General features: G+C 37.1%; 1 protein-coding gene across 1 annotated transcript in view; it reads left to right on the top strand.

Annotated features, from left to right (window-relative positions):
- Positions 1–19,675, top strand: part of ZPBP (zona pellucida binding protein) — a gene marked incomplete at its 5' end in the record, with an annotated part of 157,299 nt that overhangs the window by 78,871 nt on the left and 58,753 nt on the right. The window lies entirely within an intron of this gene.

Genomic DNA, 19,675 nt, shown 5'->3' with positions numbered 1-19,675 from the left:
ACCTCCGGGGCAGGCGGGGATAGAACTCATGCGGAAGAGGCTTTAGATTCTCAGTGCTGTGCTTTAACCCGCTGCGCCACCAGGGAGGGCCGATAGTAATTTTTTAAAATTTATTTTGCCTAGGTGAACTGGGGTATAGGCCAGAGATGTAGGGGGTTAGAGGACTCACCAGAGATATAGTGAGGAGCAGAGCAGGCAGATTTAATACACTGCTAAAGGAAGTAGCATGCAAAACAGGAGTGGTCTGCTGCACCATATAGGTTAGTGCCTTGGTGCAGGATTGAACTCAGGCTTTCATGTTACAGTGGTAAGACTTAATTGATACACCATCTGGGAGGCATTGGAGCATGGTAATATTTGTTGTTAGCATTTTACCTCTGGAATATGCAATTGCTCTATCACCATTCATTGGTTTTCTTTCATCCACTGAATAACTTTGTAAGTGTTGATAAACCACAGCTGAGCATATTTGTATGGGCATATTTCTGGGTTCCTTATTTCTTTATTTTTTGTGTTTCTATCTCTCTCAATACTACAGTATCTTAAGTATTACAACATTATATATATTCATATTTATTCATCTTATCAAGATTGATTTAGCTATTTTAGGGTATATAATAAGCTTGATTGAATCTGAAAATACCTTTCTTGATTTTTGGTAGCAAGTATGTAACACTTGTATACAAATTTGTGGAAAACTTGAATTCCTACTATGCTCATTCTTCCAGTAAGAATGATCTGTCTCATTTTATGGGGGTAGAGTGGGGAATGGGATTAAAATCAGTGGGGAGAGGGAAATACACTGGACTGTGGTGATGGCACATAAGTGATTTGGTGATGGGAAGCCCACGAGGATAACAACTGAGATGAAAAAAATGCACAAATGATGTGAAAATAAACTATTATTTAAAAAAAAAGAACGATCTGTCTCTACATTTTCTTTAGGTCTTTGATTTTATTTATCAGTAACAATGTATAAGCTTTTGACTTACATTTTTATGTAATTTTTCATATATATATCTTGTGCATTTTTCTAGAAGTTTTTACCTAAGTATTTAATTTTCTACATAGTGACTTTAAATAATATTTCATTTTGGTTTTCACACGTTCATTGCTAGTGGTATAGACATATAATTCATTTTATGTTTTGATCTAATTCCTTATATACTTGCTGAATTTAGTATTTACCCTGGAGATTTTTATCTGGTAGGTATTTTTTATGTTCATATCATGCCACTTGTGAAGTGATACATCTTTATTTTTTCCTTCCTTCTCTAATGATAGCAGTATTACATATTGTCCTTAAGACTCTGTTTACTTTTTTTATTGTTTTATTTTTCTCTTTGCTCTTTTTTTTTCACAATTTTAACATTCTTTAATAAGTTCATTGAGTCTTTTCTCTGTCTTCATCATTCTACTGTTGACTCCAGTGTGTGTTTTGTTTACTATTGTAGTTTCAATTATTTAATTTCTACCTTTGTTGGAAATATAAACTATTGCAGCTACTGTGGAAAATAATTTGGATTCTTTAAAAAAGTAAAACTAGAAATGCCTTATGATCCATCTATTCTACTCTTGGGACTTTATCTGAAAAATATGTAAACACTAATTCGAAGAGATATATTTACCCCCTATGTTTTTGTAGCATTATTTTTTTAGCCAGGAATTAGGTATTTGAAGTACCCATGAATAGATGAAATAGAAAAGAAGATGTAATTTAGATGTGCACAATGGTATACCACACATCTATTAAAAAGTTGAAATTTCTCCATTTTCAGCAACATGTCTTTTCTCAGAAGATTTTAGGCTAAAGTAAAATAAATCATGTAAAGAAAAATTCATTGTATGATTTCATTCATATGTGGAAGAAGAGAAACAGAACAAAGCAAAGCAAAACTCAGTTTCTGTGAACAGAATGATGAATGCAGGAAGGGAATGAGATGGGTTGATAAAAGAAGGGGCTCAGTAGTATCATAGAGGATGAAACTAAACTTTTGATAGTAATTATAAAGTGCTCTATATTTGTTGAAATATAAAGCTGTAACCTTGAAGCTTATACATTTTACACACTAAGGTCACTTCAATAAAAATTAAAAAGAAGCTTCAATTTTCATGATGAACTGTTTTGTTGCTTTTATCATTTTTTTCAGGATAACTTTTAGTTAAAAATTTTTTGTGACAACTCTTTTTTTTTTTTTAAGATTTATTTATTTATTTGTACAGAACTGGGGTACAGGCCAGAGATGTGGAGGGTGAGAGGATTCACAGAGACAGAGTGGGAAGCAGAACAGGCAGATGGAGGAAGTACACTGCTGAGGGGAGCAGCGGGCGGGTCAGGAGAGGTCTGCCGCGCCATGTGGTCGCCTCCGGGGCAGGTGGGGATCGAACTCATGCGGAAGTGGCCCTAGCTTCTTAGTGCAGTGCTTTAACCCGCTGCGCCACCAGGGAGGGCCCTGTGACAACTCTTTTAAATGTATATCATGAATTTTCACATTTGTGTTGATATTTTTTTAATCAAGGTTTGATTATCATAATTCTTTATATAACAGTGTATTTTAGATTATATTATGAAGATAATATCAATTATATTAGGAAATTGGTCATATTATTTTGCAGTTAGTCATCCTTTTTGTGTTCAGCTCCTAATCCCTTGACCAACTATTGTGGATTGTGGGTCCAATGGTATCTTAATATGCCTTTGTGGTGCTATTTTTGTCTGCATGAGTTTTCTGTTGTGATTAGACCTCCCAGTATTCTCTACCTGAGAGGCATGAGGGGAATCTCCTGCCAACCTGTGCAATGTAACCTAATGATCCACCATGCTGTTAGTCACTGAGGACCATTTTAGGCTATTGTAGAGCTAAAAAAAAATAAATAAAATGTTTCCTGGTTTGGACTGCTTGTTGTGATTGTGTTTCACTGTCTTGTTTCACTAAGCCTTTGGAGGCAGGCAACTAGTCTCAGTCTGAGGGAACAAAGATAGTTCCCATAGCTGCATTTATGCTCAGTCCCTTTTACTGATACTGTATGCAAAATTCTCTGTGTCTATGCAATAGAGAAGAGTTTCTAACCCACAGTGGCAGACATTTCCTTACTGGACCAAATTTGCCACTCTTCCCTGGCAGCCTGTTGTCTCTTAGTGAGTAAGGCAAGTCTCAGACCTATGGGATATAAAGGAATCCTTACAGTGCTGGTTCTCTTTGGTTTGTTTTGCCTGCCCAAACTTAGTATTTCTTGATGGAAGAGTAAAGTCTCAAGATAACAGGGAAAGGATAATGCTACTTCGCTTTCCTACTCACTACTTCACCTCTTTCCCCAGCTTACTTTTGATGTGGCTACCATCCAAACCCCCTGCCTTGTGTATATATTGATGTTGTTAGAAGAGTCACTGTACCATCCAACAGAATAACGAACTTATGACGTCTGACTTCTGTTTCAGTATCAGGTTTTGGAAGCCCTGTATGTGGTTGGCTTCCTTTAGTTGTTTGCAAAGACCATAACACTCTTGTTCTCAAACAAGCAATCATTTGTACTACTTTTCAGAGGCCTTTGTTTCACATTGCATTTTTAGTACATTTTATATATGTACTTAGAGAATAACAGGAAAATATACAGGTCTTTGCCATAATTTCAGAAATGGAAGTCATTGTTATTTTTTTTTAATATATATATTTTATTATTGCATATAAGGACTGGAATATAGGTCAGAGGTGTGTGGGGTATGGTGAAAGGACTCACCGGCGACAGAGTGGGAAACAGAACAGGCAGACTTACTGAATTACACTGCTGAGGGGAGCAGTGGGCAAGGCCTGCTATGCCCTGTGGGTCACTTCTGTAGCTGGGGATTGAACTCATGCTTCACTGGCTGTGGATGGCTTCCATAGTGCTGCTCTGTTTCCCTTGTGCCACCAAGGAGGGCACCATCATTATTTTTTAAATTAGGAACTATATGTGATAGATTGTACTGCTTGGTTAGTAATACTGTGATCAGGCTTCCTTTTATATTTACCTTTATTCTAAATTTTCAAGAAATAGTTTCTAAATGCATAGATTTAAGTGATTCTGCCATTCAGTAATATCCAAATTCAGAATAGAAAAGAAAATGAAAAGTATTTTCCCTGGTAACTGCAGGGTATATGAGGACTAGCAGTACTTTTTATATTCTTTAGAATCCACTGAGAATATTAGAAAATATAAATTAAACATATTAGAAAGAATTGACTTGGCTATATGAGGTGATAAAGCCATTCTCAGTGACTTAACCCAACAAAAACTTATTCTTTCATACTAATTCCAGTGGTGGCTTCATGTAAAATCTTGGAAACTATGGAGTTGCGTGTGTGTGTGTGAATAAATTGCTTTTTGGAAAATTGACAAATACAGGTTCTGGAACTTTTGCCTAAATTTCAACATAAATTCTTCATTAATGAAGGCAACTTTATTATTATTATTATTATTATTATTATCATTATCTTCAGGAGATTTCTGTATGTGTGAATATAAGTGCCTTGAAACGTAGATAACCTTAGGATCCTTAATTGTCTTCAGGAAACATTAAGATTTTCAGAAAAAGAAAGATAAAAACAATGCCCAGGTTGATCTTAAGAACTTTATTTTTTTTTTAAAGATTTATTTATTTATCCACACAGAACTGGGGTACAGGCCAAGGGTGCAGGAGTGGTGAGAGGATTCACCAGAGACAGAGCTGGGAGCAGAACAGGCAGATCAACTATGTACACTGCTGAGGGGAGTAGCAGGTGGGTCTGGAGAGATCTGCCTCGTCATGTGGATCACCTCCAGGGTGAGCGGGGATCGAACTCATGCGGAGGTGGCTTTAGCTTCTTAGTGCTGTGCTTTAACCTCCTGCACCACCAGGGAGGGCCTGATCTTAAGACCTATTAAGCCATATATCAAGACCTAAGTCCTTTATTAAAATTCACACAAAAATTTAAATTATTATTATTATTACATTTTAATTCTGGACCTCTCTAGTGGTACAAGGTATTAAGTCTCAGCACTATGAAACTATTCACATTCTCTACAAAAGTTCGATCTATGGCCAGGGTGCTGACCCACATGGTGAAGCAGACCTCTCCTTTCCTGCTGCTCCCCTCATCAGTGTATTTCAGTCCATCAACCTGTTCTGTTCCATACTCTGTCTCTGGTGAATCCTCTCACCAACCCCCAGCAAACCTCTGTCCTGTACCCCAGTTCTTGTATGCATTGATAAATACATCTTTAGCAAAAATTAATCCTGGTAATATACCTGTAACATTTGGATCTGGACCATTTTTAAATTTACACCTTCTCTACACCTTCTCATAAAACTCTTATCCCTATTAGACAACAGCTCCCCATTTCTAGTTCCCATAGCCTTGTCAACCATCAATTCTGTTTTACTTTGATTTTGACAACTCTACATACTTTACATAAATGCAGGTAAGCGTATTTGTCTTTGTATAACTGGTCCAATTCCCTTAGGATATTGTTCTCAAGGTTCACCCATATCATACTTTGTGTCATAATTTTATTCCTTTTTAATGTTAATACTCTGTTTTATGTATGAACCAGAATTTATCCATGTATATATGAATGGGTATATAAGACTCATCCATCTTTTGTCTATTGTGAGTAATACTTCTATAAAAATGAATGTTAAGTTATCTTTTCAGTGTTGTATATCTCTTTTGTATAATATCTGTTCAAACCCTGTGTTCATTTTTAAAGGAGGATATTTGTTTATTGCTTAGTTGTAGGTATTTATCTGTTGTAGATATTAATCCCTTTTCAGCATTATGATCTAACAATATTTTGTCCCATTCTTTAAGTTGACTTTCACTTTGGTTGTTGGCTATTTCCTTTAATTTTCAATGTTGATGTGGTCCAGGTTATCTATCTATACATTTACTGCTAGTGTTTTTGATGCCACATCCAATAATATATTGCCAAATCCAGTTCCATTTGTTTTCTTCTAAGAATTTTATATATGTGCATCTTACATTTATGTTACTTAGCTATTTTATCAGTTTTTGTGTATGACATAAAGTAAGGATCCAATTTCATCCTTAGATGAGTATACAATTCTCTTAACACTGGAAAAAACTGTACTTCCTTTTTATTATGTTGTGTTAGTTTCCTTCTATCCCTAGTTTTTTCAAAGTTTTACTGATACTGTAATCTGCTATTTCTGTATTAATTCACATAATCATTTTCACACTTTGTGTTCAATTACATGGAATAGTTTTCATTTATTAAACCACTATTACATTTTACTATTAAATCCTATTCATAGAGTAAAATTCACTTAATGTGCTATGGAATTTTTTATTTTTCTGCTTTTGTTGGGATTTTTGACATCACTGTTATCAAGAATGTTGATTTTGGTATCAGGGTGATGTTGGACTTGATGAGTTTTGCAGTATTTGATTATATTCATTGTATCTATCTATATTTATTTATTTATTTTTGTTGTTATTGAAAAATTTGAAGACCATTGGTGTTAATTCTTTAAATGTCTGAGAATTAACCAATGATGTCATTTGGTCCAGTATTTTACATTTATGTAAGTTTTTTGACTGTTGAGTCAATATCCTCATATCCTCACTAATTATAGGTCTGTGAAGATATTTTCTGTATATGTGTGATTTAGTCTTGATAGGATATGTTTTTCTAGAATTTGTTTTTTATTGGTTTTAACAAGTTTTTGGTTTGTAAATGTTCATTTTATTTATTTATTTAGTTAGTTAGTTCTATGAAATTGGTCACTCCTGTATTCCTTAATTTCTGATTTTGATTACTGTCTCTCTTCTTTTTCTGAGTTACTATAGCTAAATGTTTCTCACTTCTATTTCTCTTTTCAATGACTCACTCTTGGTTTCATTGATTATATATATATATATATATATATATATATATATGTATATTTGGTATTCTGTATTTAATTTATCCTTTCCTTACTCATATTTTTCATTCCTTAATGCTAATTTGGTATTTTATTCTATTTTCATAAGTTGTAAAATTAGGTTGCTCATTTTTTTTAATAATATACAATAGGTTATTTTTACATCATTTAATGCCTTTTTCCATCTCAGTTGTAATCACCATGGGCTTCCTATTACCATATCTCCCGTGTGCCATCACCATAGTCCAGTGCACTTCCCTCCGCCCATCGATTTTGAATTTTTTTCTTCCAATTAAAAAAAAATTATAATCGTTTATTTTTACATTTTTTTTTTGTGCATTTTTACATCTCAGTTGCATTCCCCTTAGGTTTTCCATCACCAAATCACTCATTTGCCATCACCATAGTCCAGTGCATTTCCCTCCCCCCACTGTTTTTGATCCCATTCCCCACTCCACCCCCACAAAATTTCTCTCATATATAGCTGCTCATCATTATCATTATTTTCTTATCTGTTCTGTTATATTCCTGCTATGAGAGAAACCATCCAGTATTTTTCCTTTTCTTTCCAGCTCATTTCACGAAGCATGATCTTTTCCATCTCCATCCATGTTGCTGCAAAAGACACGTGTTTCTTTTTTGTTTTCCTTTTTGTTGCTGAGTAATATTCCACTCTCTATATATGCATCCCACATCTTTTTAATCCAGTCATCCATTTTTGGGCATTTGGGCTGTTTCCATGTCTTTCTCATTGTGAATAAAACAGCAATATACATGGAGGTGCAGGTATCTTTTTGAGTCAGTGTTTTTGTGTCTTTTGGGTAGATACCTTGGAGTGGGATTGCTGGGTCGTAGGGAAGCTCCATGTTTAGCAGTTTGAGGAACCTCCAGACAGTTTTCCATAGTGGTTGTACTACTTTGCAATCCCACCAGCAGTGCAAGAGAGTTCCTTTTTCTCCACATCCTCGCCGACATTTGTTGTTGCTAGTTGTTTGAAGATGTGCCATTCTCAATGGAGTGAGGTAGTATCTCATTGTGGTTTTAGGCATCTCCCTTTCTCCCTTATTACAAGTGATGTTGAACATTTTTTCACATGCTTGTTGGCCATCTGCATTTCCTCTTTGGAGAAGTGTCTTTTTAGCTCTCCTGCCCACTGTGCAGGGACAGTGAAAGGATTCACCAGAGACAGAGTGGGGAGCAGAACAGGCAGATCGACGAAGTACTCTGCTGAGGGGAACAGCGGGTGCGTCAGGAGAGGTCTGCCACGCCATGTGGATCACCTCTGGGACAGGCAGGGATCAAACTCATGCTGAAGTGGTTTTAGCTTCTTAGTGCAGTGTTTTAACCCGCTGCACCACCAGGGAGGGCCCCATGCCCACTTTTTGGTGGGGTATTTATTTTTGTTGAGTTTCATCAGTTCTCCATAAATTTTTGTAATCAATTCTTTATCACAAGTTTTTGTGTGAGAACATTTTTTCCCAATCAGTGGGATGTCTGTTTGTTTTTATAATGTCTCTTGTTGTACTGAAGCTCTTGAACTTGATGTATTCTCATCTATTTATCCTTGCCTTCACTTTTGTGGCATTGGGTGTTCTATCTTTAAAGATGTCGCTGAAGTGTATGTCATGTAGTGTTTGGCCCATCTTTGCTTCCGGGTATTTTATGGTTTCCGTTCTTATGTCTAGGTCTTTAATCCACTTCGAGTTGATTTTTGTGTATGGTGTGAGATAGTGATCTAGTTTCATTTTTTGCATGTAGCTTCCCATTTTTCCCAGCACTACTTGCTGAACAAACTTTATTTGTTCCATTATATCTTCTTTGCTCCTTTGTCAAATATTAGCTGCCCATAAACCTGTGGGTTTATATCTGGGTTTTCTGTTCGAATCCACTGGTCTGTATGTCTGTTCTTGTTCCAGTACAATGCAGTTTAGATTATTATGGCTTTGTAGTATAGCTTGAAGTTTGGGATTGTAATGCCTCCATTCTCTTTCTTCCTAGTCATGAGAGTTTTGGATAGTCGAGGTCTTTTTTTGTTCCATATGAATCTCATCAATATTTTTTCTATTTCTTTGAAGAATGTCATTGAGACTTTTATCGGTATGTGTTAAATCTGTATATCAGTTTTGGTAGGATGATCATTTGGTGTTGTTAATTCTTCTGATCCACGAGCAGAGATGTTTTTCCATTTTATGGTGTCTTCTTGTATTTCTTTTAACAGTATTTTGTAATTTTCTTTGTATTGTCTTTTACCTCTTTTGTTAGGTTGACTTCCAGGTATTTGATTCTTTCTATTTTAATTGAAAAGGGGATTTTTTTTTTAAATTTCTCTTTCTTCTGATTGGTTGTTTGTGTATCGGAAGGCCTCTCAAAAAATTGCAGAGTTACTGTTTGTCTGAAAATGTCCTTATTCTTTCTTTATAGAGGAAGGAGAACTTCACATCATAGAGTATTCTTGGCTGGCATTTAATGTTTTGGACTACTTCTTGCCCATAGTCTTCTCTTTCTTCAGAGAAGCTTGATGTCATCCAGAGTGGTGTTCTTATAAGTTATTTCTTTCCTCTTGTTATTCTCATTATGTTTTCCTTGACATGTATTACTGAATTTTTATTATAATGTGTCTTGCTGTATTTCTCCTGTCATCATGGTAGTTTGGTGTTCTTCTTGCTTTGTGGATGTCTAGTTTCATCTCCTTCTTATTAGGGAAGTTCTTTTCTGTTATCTCTGTGAATATTTTCTCTGTTCCTTGGGCTTTCTCTTCACCATCTGGAATACCTATAACTCTGATATTTCCTTTACTATTGGTGTCATATAGCTATGGAAGTACTTCTTCATTCCTTTTCCTTTTTATTTCTCTTTCTTTTTTTTAATTCTCTTTGTTTCTTCGAGGGTGCTCATCATTCTTCCATTTCATCTTTTCTGTTTGCATTACTTTCCCAGCATTCTTTATCTCCTCTAGTGGCCTTTTCATCGCATGGAATTATCCTATTTCCTTTTTTAATGTCTCATTTTCTTTCTTCATTTCATGGAATGCTTGTCTTATATGAGTTTTTCTTTTTCATTTCTTTCATTCATTTCCTGGTTTGAGTTCAACTCTTTGATGGCTTTCCTCATTTTATTTTTTTCCTTATCTTCTTTTTGTTTGTTTATCATGATGATTCTGAATATCTGGTAGGCTGAGCAGTTCTTCTATTTCTTTGGTGTTTTTTGCTGACTGATCTTTTTGTGGTGAATTTTCTACCTGTGGACTTGCTTGAATATTTGTTTGTCTTCTTTTGCCTGTCATGTATTTTCTAATACTTTCTATTCATTGAGACATGGTGTTGCTATTATTGACTGGCATTCTTTTTGGATGTTCTTTCTGGGATGGCAGAGGGACTTCCAGACATTTCCATTGTGGAGGGTATTCTTAGCCTTGTTTTGTTTCAATATCTCTTGTTTTTCCAACCCCTCCTGTGTGGAATTTTGTCTTGTCTCTGCCAGTGATGCTCAGTGGTCTCTTGTGGTGTTTATGTTCTTCTGGTAACTTGTTGAATCCTTGTCTCTGGAAGGTGCCTGTTGATCTTTATAGCCTTCTGATGTCCCAGGTTCCCTCTATGCTTGGATGTAGCCTCGGAGGGTGGGGTGCATTAGAAGTATTGCAGCTGGTTCTGTGGTTGTTTATTTTTTGAGCACTGTGAGCTTTGCAAGGCAGTGTCTTACTGGCTCACATGTCTTCCAGCCACTGCTGTTCAGTAACCCTTGAGTCCTAATTCTGCATACCCCTCAGTTGTGCAGGCTGTCAGTCCTCCCTCTAGGCCTCCAGGGCACTTTGTGCCCACTCAGAGCAGTCTTTCCCTACCACTTGGGGGAGTGTTAACGGGCCTGTTTTGTTTCAGTCTAACCATTTTTTTCTTTCCCCCTTTTATCTCAGGGGCTTTGTGAACTTGCTGGCCCCTGCCTTACTTTATGCCAGTAGCACACCTCCAGGTCTATGTGGTGGGGGTAAAAGGTGAAAGGGTTGCAAGCCATGCAGCTGTCCCTGTCACCAGATCACGAGATTTTCTTCTCCACTCCCTGGTCTTTATGTGCCCAGTTGCACAGTCTTTTCCCCAGGCTCACTTCTATTCACTAAGCCCAATGAACAGGAAGCCTCCATCTGCAGAGCTAAAGCCAGGGCATCCCCAGGTTGATTGATTGGAGTTGCAGTGTTCCACTTATCCTGTCTCTGGTGCTTCTGGATAGTAGCTCTCTTATTGGAACTCTCCAATCCCTGATTCTCCATCAGTTATCTTCCTTCTAGTGAGTCTCGGGTGTTTTCATTGAGTTGAAACTCATAGCATGTAAGTCTGTAGTCCATTTTTATATTTTTCCGTGAGAGCCTGGATGTATTTGTCTCAGTGTCTTTACTCTGATGCCTTCTTGCCTGCTCCCGAGATGGTCGAGCTGGTCCATCAGCAGCTTTGTCCAGTGCCCACTTGCTCAAGATCTGATCTGAAGTCTTTCCTCAGCCTGGGCTTCACTCACTGAACTGAGATGTCTCCCTTTACCTCCAGGTCTTTAGCGAGGGGTAAGCAGCTTCTGCAGCCTGCCAAATTTCCAGGCTCCTGAGCCCTCCCATGGTGGGGGAGGGGAGTTCTCTTATCAGAACTCCCCAATCGCCTATTCTCCCTCAGATATCTTCCTTCTAGTGAGTCCAGAGTGTTCTCATTTGGGTTGAAACTCATAGTATATAAGTGTATATTCCGTTTTCAGTCCTAAATTTTTGCACGAGCCTGGACAAAGTGATCTCGGTGTCTTTACTCTGCCACCATTTTCCGTTTTTGATTTTTTAAAAAAAATTCCTTCCTCCCTCTCTCCCTGCCTCCCTCCCTCCCTTCCTCTATTTCTCCCTCCCTCCATCCTTTCCTCTCTCCTTCCTCTCTTCCTCCTTCCTTCCCTCCATCCTCTCTTCCTCCTTCTCTCCCTGCCTCCCTCCCTCCATCCTTTCCTCCTTCCCTCCCTCCCTCCCTCCCTCCTTCTCTCCCTATATCCTTTCCTCTCTCCCTTCCCTGTTTATCTAGGTATGTATATATGAATGGATGGATGGATCTATCTCTCTGTATCTATCTATTTATTTATTTATGCATACAGAACTGGGGTACAAGCAAGAGATGCAGGGGTGGTGAGAGGATTCACCAGAGACAAAGTGGGGGGCAGAACAGATAGAACTAAAAAGTACACTGCTGAGGGGAGCCGTGGGCAGGTCACGAGAGGTCTGCCACGCCATGTGAATCACCTCCAGGGCTTGGATGAACTGGCACTGAAGTGACTGCACCAGCTTTCAGTGCTGCATCCTAACCCATTGCACAACTAGGGAGGGCCTGCTCATTCTTTATTGATAGTTACAAGTTTCCCTTTGACACTTTTTTCTCCATCCCAAAGTTTTGGTATATTTTAATTTTTGTTTGCTTCAGTGTGTTTTCTAATTGTCCTGTGATTTCTTCTTTAATCTACTCTTATTTTGGGTTTTATGCTCTTAATACCTTAATGTTTGTTAATTTTCTGTTGTTAGTAGTTGAACACATTCCCTTAAGTTCTTGTTTCATTTTATTGCAGTTGCAAGGATACTTTGCAATCCTTGATTTCAATCTTTTTAAATTTATAGAGTTTTTGTAGCAAAACATGAAATATATCCTACAGAATGTTCTAATACATTTTCAAAGATGTGTATTCTCCTTTCTGGTGTAATAGTCTTTATATGTCTCTTAGTTTTAGTTGGTCCAATATTTCCTTATTGATATCCAGTCTAATTTTTCCATGCATTATCAAAATTGTAGGGTTGAAGTAAGTTACTATTAGTGTTCTTCATTTCATTTATATTTGCCTCTTGTATTTAGGAGCAATGAGGTTTGGTACATATAAAAATGTTATGTATGTCTTGTTAGGAAATAAAACTTTAATAATTATCTATTAACATTCTGTACTTCTTTTTGCAACTTCTAACTTTTTTATTACTGGTTTATATAATAGTCTTTTACTTTCAATATGGTTGTGTCCTTAGATCTAAAGTGAATCTCTGGATAAAACATAAATAAATAATTCAATACTATCATTTATATATTTATCAATCTTTCTCTCTTTATTTTTTTTGGAGAGGAGGTTACCCCTTTACATTTAAATCACAAATAGAGATTATTTTCCATAATAATTATTATTATTGCCATTTTGTCCATTTTTCTGTATGTCTAATGGCATTTTATCTTTCCGTCCCTAATTGTGCACCATTTTGTGTGTTACCATTTCTTTTTAGAACTATGATTTAACTCCCTCCTCATACACTTATGTATATTCTATAACTATTCCATTTGTGGGTACCATGAACATTGCATTCAACATATTAAGTTACCAGTTTACCAGATGTTGTTATGTTGATTACTAGATTTTATAAGCAAATACAATATATTTGAATAGTGTAAGATCTGTTCTAGATTCAGGATTTATGCATGTGGATTTCTAGTTGTTTCAACCAATTTGTCTTTGCTCTGTTACACTGACTTTGCTCCTACTTATGTAGTTCTGTTTCATGGGTCTGTTCTGTACCTTTGCCCGTGTTTCTATTCTAGCTTTATAATAAGTATTTACACCTGGTAGTCTCAGTCCTCTTACCTTAGCTGCTCTACTTCAGTATTGTGTTGCCAGTTCAGGGCATTTTGATTCTCCATATAAACTTTAGAATTTATTTATCATATTCATTGAATCTGTCAAACAAATTTTGAAAAGCTGAAGTAATAATAGTGATATTTTGTCTATGAAATTGGTATACCTCATTTTTTTTACCTCTTTGATTCATTTTACTATTGTTTTGAGTTTTTATCATATGCAGTATTACATGTATTATAAATATTATACATGTTTCTCTGTATTTTTACTTAAGTATTTAATTTTGGGGTATATACTTTAAAGTTTACCACCTACTAGTTGTGATAATCACATTTACTTCCAGGTCCTTTTTTTTTTTCCTATAAATTAACTTAGGTGATACTGTATTCTGCAATCAAAGTTTGATGCATTCATTCCAAATCAGTGTTCCTTTTATTATGTTCTGAATTAGCTAGTTCTTCCAGGACAGTATTGAAAAGGTTGGAATTTTATCCACCTTGCCTTGTAACTTATGTTACTTTTTTTAAAATTGTATTTATTGTGGTAACCTTGGTTAAATCATTGCATCTTTGTGAGTACTAGGTTATACCTTCCAGAAATATGCCTTCATACCATACCTATGCCATTGTCTAAGCAATCCTCGCTCATGCTCTTATGGGCTCTCTCCCTTCCCTACTTCCACCCTGCCATCCTCCCCTTTTGTTTGACTCAGTTTTGCAGTATATTAAGAGTTTAGTTTTAGCTTGGTTTTGACTAACCTTTAGTCATGTTTTTCTGTTTTCCCCATATAAGTGATACCATATGGTGTTTGTCTTTTTCCTTTCCACTTACTTCGTTATCAGTAGCATTTCCAGTTTCATGTCTTGTCTCAAATGTCAAGAGTTAATCTTTTTTTTTTTTTTAAGATTTTATTTGTGCATACAGAACTGGGGTACAGGCCAGAGGTGCAGGAGTGGTGAGAGGCTTCACCAGAGAGAGTGGGGAGCAGAACAGGCAGAGCGATGAAGTACACTGCTGAGGGGAACACTGGGTGGTCAGGAGAGGTCTGCCACGCCATGTGGTCACCTCCAGGGCAGGTGGGAATCGAACTCATGCGGAAGTGGTTTCAGCTTTGTAGTGCAGTGCTTTAGCCTGCTGCGCCACCAGGGAGGGCCTAATCCTTTTTTTTTTAAATAGCTGAGTATAATTGTGTGTATTTGTGTGTCTGCATCTACATTTTGCTGTTCAACTCCTCTGTGTTTGGTTACTTAGACTGTTTCCATCACATGGTTATTGTAAATAGGTTTGCAGTAAGCCTAGGAGTTCATTTATCCCTTTAAATTAGTGTTTTAATATTATTTAGGTAGAAACACAGTAGCTGTAGCATGTGGTTAAATTATTTTTATTTATTTATTTTTTAAAGATTTATTTATTTGTGCATACAGAACTGGGGTACAGGCCAGAAGCTCAGGAGCAGTGAGAGGCTTCACCAGAGACAGAGTGGGGAACAGAACAGGCAGATAGATGAAGTACCCTGCTGAGGGGAGCAGCGGGTGGGTCAGGCGAGGTCTGCCACACCATGTGGTCACCTCCGGGGCAGGCGGGAATCGAACTCATGCGGAAGCGGCTTTAGATTCTCAGTGCTGTGCTTAAACCCGCTGCGCCACCAGTGAGGGCCCGCATGTTGTTAAATTATATTTAAGATTTTGAGGAACCTCCATACTGTTTTCTGTAGGGATAGACTAATATTCATTCCCACAATCCAATAGAAGATTTTGTTTTAATCCACATCTTTGCCTATATTTTTTTCTGAAATTTCTGTCGTGTGACATTCTCAGGGACATGAGATAGATAGAATATCATTGTGGTTTTGATTTGCATTTCCCTTTCAATATGTGATAATGACTTTTTTTTTTCATATACCTATTGCCTGTCTGCATGTTTTATTTTTTTTTAAGATTTGTTTATTTATTCACACAGAACTGGGGTACAGGCCAGAGATGCAGGGGCAGTGAGAGGGCTCACCAAAGACAGAGTGGGGAGTAGAACAGGCAGATCAACAAGGGGACTGCTGAGGGGACTGGTGTGTGAGAGTGGAGAGGTCTGCACCATGTGGATCATGTCCAGGGCGGGGATCGAACTGGTACTGAAGCAGATGGCTCGCTTCACTAACAGGGAGGGCCCCCCATTTGTATGTTTTATTTGGAGAAGTTTCTATTTAGATTTTCAGGACCACTTTTTGATATGGTTGTTTTTGTTGAGTTACATATGTTCTTTATATATTTTGATTATTATCACTTCGACATATGTGTTAGGACAAATATTTTCTTCCATTTAGTAGGCTCTCTTTGTTTTACTAATAGTTTCTTTCACAGTACAGAAGGTTTAAGTACCATGTAATCTCATTCTTTATATTTGCTTTTGCTGCTCTTACCACTGAAGATAAATCACCAAAGATGTTTCTGAAGCCAATGTTTTGCCTTTTTTTTTTCCTTCAATGTATTTTGTAGCTTGGAGTGTTATATACATTTTTTTAAAGGTTTATTTATCTGTATGGAACTGGGGTACAGGCCAGAGGTTCATGGGTGGTGAGAGGATTCTACAGAGACAGAGTAGGCAGAACAATAGGCAGATTTACAAAGTACATATTTTTAATCCAGTTTCAGTTGATTTTTATGTAAGGTGTGAGATAGTGACCTGGTTTCATTCCTTTGCATGTAACTATCCAGTTTTCTCAACATCATTTGTTAAAGAGATTATATTCATGAATTCTTTGTCATAGATCATATATACATAGGTATGAAGGTTTATTTAAATTATATTCCATTGTTCTGTGTATCTCTTTTTGTTGTTGTTGTTGCAATGTTAACTGTGTTATTATAGTTTTGTCATAAGGTTCAGTTTGTTAAGGGGAAGGATGTCCTAAAGGAACTCTGCAGTCTTATGGACTCCACCCCCTACTCCAGCTTTGTGGACCCTACACCCTACTCCAGTGATTGGAAACTACAACTCCCAGTAGTACCAGGGAGAGAACTGTGAGGACCCAAGGGAGGAGCTAGCAGGAAGGAATTCTGGGATATTTGGGGGATAAATAGGCTGCAATTGCATCTCTCTCTCTCAGTAGCGCTCTCTCTCTTTCTCTCTCTTCTCAGCAGCTCTCTCTCAGCAGCTCTCCTGATCGCGTGACTTGGTGTGTTCAGTCAGCCTAGCTGTAAGGTATTCCATTTACTTTGTATCCTGCTCTCTATCCCTGGGTTGTTTCCTATTCCTTACCCCTTTTGTAAGTAAACCCGTTATTGACCCTTTTGTGTGTATCTGCAGTATAACCGAATTGTGAGCGAGCAGGTGAGGCCCCACAGACAGGCGACCCAGTCCACTCTGGGCTACCCTGTAACAAGTTCAGTAAAATAGAAGCTTCTAAAATCATTCTTCCAAAATGAGCCACATTTCTCTATGCAAACAATGAGATAAAAGCTAGAGAAATTCAGGAAGCAATCCAGTCAACATTTAGTGATTCAAGTAGTTTTCTTTTCATTTTAATCCAACAGGAAACTCTTCCTGTTAGAAGGAAAATAGAAAACAGTATTATAATTTACATGATCACTTTTCTTACTGTCAGGGTTTTGGTTTTGACTGGGGAATATTAGGAAATCACATGATTGAAATGTCTCCTGAACATTTTAAATTGTATCCTAGCATTTATGCACAATTAATTAGATATCAGCTTTTCATCTAGTTAATTCTTAAGTACTTTCTTAATCAAAATGTATCTGTTTTAACACATAAATAGCAACAAGTTTACCAGAATTTATCAAAAGCATAAGACACTGTTAAATTGTGAAAACCTAGTAAGCAACTGAGTAGTGTAATATAGTCTGTCCATTATGTTGAATTCAGTATTTCAGAAAACATTTTTATAATTATTCAAGACATTTTGATGGAGAAGGTTTAATTTGCTATGTATGTTAAGAAATCAGCAAGCTGAGGTATACAACTGTTGTTGTACATCAGGATTCAGTTCATACTTATGATTAGATTAGAGGTAGAATTAAGCATGCCAGAATTGAACAGGACTGACTTGCAGAGCATGTGAAAAAAATAACAAAATTCAACAGATAAAACTTACCAGTCTCTAAAGAGTATAAACCTCTTAATTTTAGAAGTCAAATCACAATATATTACATGCAAAAGTTATTATATATTAGAATTGTGGCTAACTCTGCAGGACCTCTAGCTAACTCTGCAGGACCTCAAGTGCATCTGTCTGCTCTGGCTAATGTTGTGCATGGGTGAGCACACTCCCCAGTAAGGCCAACAAACAAGTTAACAGAGCACAGTGCACACTGTCCTGCAAACAAACAGCTGCAGCCCACTACTTTGTATCAAGCAGAAGCTACAAGAAGCACCTAGGTCTGCTACAAACATGCACCCCACCCACTGCGTCAGGCACATTTCCTGGGCATATTTCCTGTTTTTTTCCTGCACAGGACCCTATATACATCCATGGGCAGTCCTAATAAACAGACTTCGGACTTCAGACCCCAGGCTCCTGCTTCAATTTCTTTTGGATCTCCCAGTCTCCTATGTTCGGGTGGCTAGCGAACTTAGCAGTCAGGGCACCCGGCAGGTTTGCAACATAGAATGATCTTTAATTATTTGTAAATTTAATTTTTAGAACATAGGACTAGATATTTAACTTTTTTTTTAATTTTAAACCTAATTTTTTTTTTTTTAAGATTTATTTATTCATGTAGAACTGGGGTAAGGGCCAGAGATGTGGAGGATGAGAGGATTCACCAAAGACAGAGTGGGGAGCAGAACAGGCAGATGTACAAAGTACACTGCTGAGGGGAGCAGCTGGCTGGTCAGGAGAGATCTGCCTCGCCATGTGGAGCTCCTCAGGGGCAGGCAGGGATCGAACTCATGCGGAAGTGGCTTAAGCTTCTTAGGGCTGTGCTTTAACCCGCTGCGCCACCAGGGAGGGCCAAGCCTAATTTTTTTTTAATGAAAATAGTGGCATGAATGCCTCAAGACATGTTCTTTAAAGTTCCTTAAAGCACATTTTTCTAAGTACACTTGATTGTTGAAATGCATTTGCTTTTTAAAAATTTCAGTACAAGATAATTTATTAATAATATCATTAAGCTTGCCTTAATTTGTTATATTTTTAAAATTCACCAGATGTTTATTTTATCTTTTACATCATTTTGTGCCTTTTCCCATCTCAGTTGTAATCCCTGTGAGCTTCCGATTACCAAATCACCAAACATGGCATCACCAGTATGCCATCACCATAGTCCAGTGCATTTCACTCCCCTCACCATTTTTGATCCCATTCCCCACTCCATGCTATAAAATGTCTCTGGTATGTAGCTGTTCATTATTATTGTTATTTTCTCCCCTGGTCCTTTATACTCTTGCCATGAGTGAAACCATCTGGTATTTTTCCTTTTCTTTCTGGCTTACTTCACTAAGCATGATCGTTTCCAGTTTCATCCATGTTGCTGCAAAAGGCATGCATTTATTTATTTTTTGGTTGCTGAGTAATATCCCATTGTGTATATATGCCACATCTTTTTAATCCAGTCATTTACTTTTGGGCATTTGGGTTGTTTCCATATCTTTCTCAATGTAAATAAAGCAGCAGTAAACATGGGAACTCAGTTGTCTTTTTGAATCAGTGTTTTTGTGTCTTTGGGAAGATACCTAGGAGTGAGATTACTAAATTATATTCCATTTTTAGCAGTTTGAGGAACCTCCAAACATTTTTCCATAGGGTTATACTCATTTGCATTCCCACCAGCAGTGCAGGAGAATTTCTTTTTCTCCACATCCTCGCCAACATTTGTTGTTGCTAGTTGTTTTAAGATATGCCATTCTCACTGGAGTGAGGTGGTATCTCATTGTGATTTTAATTTGCAACTTCCTTATTACAAGTGATGTTGAACATTTTTTCCATATTCTCGTTGGCCATCTGCATGAAATGCATTTCTTATAGTATATTCAGTTACTAAGTGCTACTGTGATTTTACTCCAGGCAGGGCTCGAACTCATGCGGAAGTGGCTTAAGCTTCTTAGTGCTGTGCTTTAACCCTCTGCGCCACCAGGGAGGGCCAAACCTAATTTATATTATATTATATTATATTATATTATATTATATTATATTATATTATATTA

Source organism: Condylura cristata, unplaced genomic scaffold (genome assembly GCF_000260355.1).
Source record: "Condylura cristata isolate star-nosed mole 26May11 unplaced genomic scaffold, ConCri1.0 scaffold00044, whole genome shotgun sequence".
Lineage (NCBI taxonomy): Eukaryota > Metazoa > Chordata > Mammalia > Eulipotyphla > Talpidae > Condylura > Condylura cristata.
This window is presented reverse-complemented; position numbering and strand designations above follow the sequence as displayed.